Source organism: Papaver somniferum, chromosome 6 (genome assembly GCF_003573695.1).
Source record: "Papaver somniferum cultivar HN1 chromosome 6, ASM357369v1, whole genome shotgun sequence".
NCBI classification, from domain to species: Eukaryota; Viridiplantae; Streptophyta; class Magnoliopsida; order Ranunculales; family Papaveraceae; genus Papaver; species Papaver somniferum.
This window is the reverse complement of record NC_039363.1, coordinates 34,896,262-34,900,405: the sequence shown is the minus strand read 5'-3', so window position 1 is coordinate 34,900,405 and position 4,144 is coordinate 34,896,262. Positions and strand designations below refer to the sequence as shown.

The 4,144-nt window shown below is 36.9% G+C and overlaps 1 pseudogene; it reads right to left on the bottom strand.

The window, feature by feature from the left end:
• Window positions 1-208: 208 nt before the first annotated feature.
• LOC113285581 lies at window positions 209-3,418 on the bottom strand (annotated as a pseudogene).
• Window positions 3,419-4,144: the final 726 nt, after the last annotated feature.

Genomic DNA, 4,144 nt, shown 5'->3' with positions numbered 1-4,144 from the left:
TAGACTTTAAGAGAAATTTTGGCGGCTGACAAGGTGGGGAAGGTTTTTGTAAAAACTGTAGTTTTTTGTTTGTTTGTTTTTTTTTTTTTCTTTCTCATTGTTTGGTATGGGTCTCCTTATCTCAGTTTGTCGTGTCAAAATTAAAGAAAAAATAATAATAATCAAGGAACTAAGAATTAGTTGTTTTCACAACATACAAATTCGGACTCAAATCAGTGTACAATGTTAGTATAATTTTGCAATTAAAAATCCCTTCACCTAAATTACCCACTGGTGTATGGATAGTGTCACCATTCTGAATAACGAATGAACAAGGAACTCTTTGTATATAAAACATAGAAATACTCCAGTGAAGCTTCAAACACATCAAAATGATCATGGCTGCTAATCAGGGTACCAGTTTGTTTTCGGGTATACCAATTCAATTGATATTTTATCTTACATGGAACTTGGAATATCCCCAAACAAATTGGCATCCATTAGCAGCATAGTAAACTTTTTTTTTTTTAAACCTCTTTTAAATCTGCTACCTACACCGAAAAATCCCTCATCTAGATGCTGACGAGTTTCTATCTCAGTAGTCGGTGTTCATAAAATTATATCCTTGATATAGAGGAAATAAGGTTTTCTCATATGTTTTCAAAGGACTCTTCAGGTGCCCTCAAGAACGTCTTGAGCCGGGCTGATGCAGCTTCCACCTGAGAGATTTCAAATTTAGAATTCAATCAAAAAACATAAAACAGCATAGTAAAACGATTAGTGTTGGTGCAGAACATGTTCCTTTATTAGTGACCTCATTTCTGAATTTCATATTAATACTTTCACTTTTGCTGATATGCCAATGCAAAAATATTTTTACAACATTACCTGAGCATCCCAATCAGTTTTCCAGGTGAAGTAAATAAGACCAAGTGTTTGCATTGCGACCCCACATATCATTCCAATCCACATTCCCTGCAGCATAATACCAAGTTAGAGCAGAGAAAAGCCTTCACAATTAGAGGTGCTGTATCCTACCTGAGCTTGGAAATGTAAGACATATGCAAGCAGAAGTCCAATAGGAATCCCAATAATATAGTAGCAAGTGATGTTGACATAAGCTACCAGTGTTTGCCAACCAGCACCAATTGCCACCCCTACCAACAGGTTTAGAGAGAAAAGAGACATAAGTTAGGAACGTCAAACCAAAAACTAAGAAGACAAGATCTATGTTTCAAATCTGCATTAGCAATGGAAGATATTTTTATGGCGTAGTGTTTCTGTATATTCCTTTATCTGAGTTCTTGCCTGAAAGTACTGGTTGAATGCTGTTGAGTAAGACTGAGAAAGCTAGAAGAACTGAGAGACTTGAGACTGCTTTTGCAACCTCATTGCTACTCGAAAACAAGTAGGAGATTGAGTTGCCAAAAACCAGAGTCAGAATCCAAAAGACCACTCCAAGTGATACAGACGTGGTCATGATGACTTTAACGGAGAATTGTGCGGCTTTCACGTTCCCTGCTCCAAGTTCGTTCGACACTCGTACACTATATGAATAGAATATCAGCGGTAACTCAAAATCATAGATGTCTCGAAGAAAGATTGAATAAGAAACTCGACATATCATGCTGCTGTTGCAAAACCAAGGAATATCATAAATTGCCAACCCAAAATATGGAGGCTGTGAATTTTCAGTGCAAAATCTCGTTAGTATAGAAGAGTAGAATGATAGACTAGTATAATCATTGAAATGTAAACAGAATGATAACATAGAAACTGTACCAAATTGAGAAGGCAGAAACGGAGATCTCTGCATGTTTAAGGTATCCTGCCAATAAGAAAGAACCGCATTGTACCATAATTCTACGCTGTAATCAAAAAGATAAAAGAAACATCAGTGAGAGTGAGCACTGCCAAGTAGTAACTAAGCAACACTAATTAATCAACAAGGAATGAGAAGCCTAGCATATGAACGATCTTGAACTAAAATCACGAAGAGTTGGAGAGAGAAAACATCTACCAGAGCATCACACCAGATGAGAGTGAAAGCTTAACAACTGGAAGAAGTTCAGAGAATGCGCTTATTGATAAACATGTCCATGTATCAGGGCACCAACCACCGCAAACATAAATGTATAACCCGATTGCTGTTGACCACGTTGAAATAATCATAGCTCCCATTGCACCAGGTACTCCCAAATTCAACTTGATCACAAATACCCATGACAAGATTATATGTAAAACAAATGCAGCTGCAGATAGCCATCCTACGATCATGTTCTTGACCTGGGCTTGTAGATACATTTGCAAAGTGAAGTCAAAAACAAAGTAATAGAGAATCGGAATGCACCATAAAGAAAGATTCCCTGCCACGACAGATAACTCTTGTCCTTCACCGAGTAACCTAAAAATCCAAGTCGAAAAGATGAAAATGGGAGTAATAAGCATTGTAGTGATAAGAAGAATTATCCAAGACCGCTGCAAATAAATTCCCATCATTTGGTATTGTTTTGCTCCATATGCTTGACCACAGAACGTCTCAAGAGCACTTGCCATTCCTAACTACACGCCAAAGACACAGAATTATATAGATGTATGCAAGATTAATCTTGCATCAATATGATTCAGCCAACTCAAACGGAAGGAGAACTAATGCATCAGAATAAAATTCACTGGCAGCTGTATTTTTAATTTCTTGTGAAATAACTACCACTCTTTTTCCACACTTCTCTTTATAAATTTCCTCACAAGTCACGATATAATTTGTTAGAGTGAATCAAGAAATTCAAGTCAAAGAAACCAAAAATTGAAGTTATATACCTATGATTTTTACTAACGTTTTTTCTATCAGTTAATTAGAATGTAAATGAGCTACGACATCAGATTGTATGTCTAAGATAAGAATATACACTATGATAATAATAAGAGGACAGAAATGAACTAGCTACTTACAAGGATCCCATTTGCAAAACGAAGTAGAAAGATTTGCATCAAAGAATAAGCAGCAAGTTCAGTATCACCAATGTAACCCATGAATGATTGTGTGACAACAAGAACGCCAAATGATGTGACTCTTGTAACCATAGTAGGAAATGCAATTTTCCATACTTTCATTGATTCAACCCAAAATCTTTTACTCAGATTTTGGTTATTTTTAATGTTATTAGTATCACTCCCATCATAAGCTGATGATGATGATCTTGTTAGTAGTAGATTTTCTACAGCTGTATTGTTAGTTTCCATTGATTACAGTAGCTTTTTCTTCCTTGAACCTTGATGATTGACTTATTAGTCGTCGTCCTTGTTCATCTACCTGACCTGATAATAAATAATCAAAGAATGAACAATAGCATAGTAACTTGGTCAATGGCTCTAAAAATTGGTGCAGCATTCAAAAATCATTAAAAGCGGAAAACTGAAATCATAAATGGCTCGCTCACTCAATTAAATACTGATATATCCGGTATGTTGAGGGTAAAGCGTGGAATTAAATATTGGGTTGAAATATAGTTGTAGATATGCTGAGGGTTAGCCTAGTTGATGTCACTCGGTGCCAGCGCACTGACCAACTGCTGGCTGACACCTATTGGGATAAACTTTGGGAGGCACGAAGCGTTGCCATATCTCTTAGTTTCGCCATCTTTTTCACTTCTCCACCTTGGAGGTTGCTGTAGTTTCTAGACTATTACGCTCGAGGAATGGCGAACTCTTAGGGTCACGGTGGGTCCTGGACTGAATGTGACCAGTACTTCGAGAGTGGTGTATATTTAAGCATAAACAAAAACTCCTTTGCAGATGGCATAGCCGAAAAAGCATACTAAAACTCATGTTTTTACACCGCCACCACCATAAAGGATGAAGCTTAATCTGGGAGAACTCACGCTTGAAAGCCAAACCAACATTAACAGGTACAAGGACTTGATTGGCATATCCCAGTACCAATGTTTTGACTTGCAGGGTCATGGAAAAGTCTGATTATCAGTTGGAACACAGTTTGAGGGAAAAATAAGTAACTCGTTACAGGGGCGTCATGGTTTATTAGAGGGACGGTATTCTAATAGGATAAAAAGGGTCATTACATGATCATTCAAGGTATCCCTTATCAAAAAATACTGAAAATGACAAATTCACCCTCATTGTTGATAACCTAGTTTAGTGATGATAA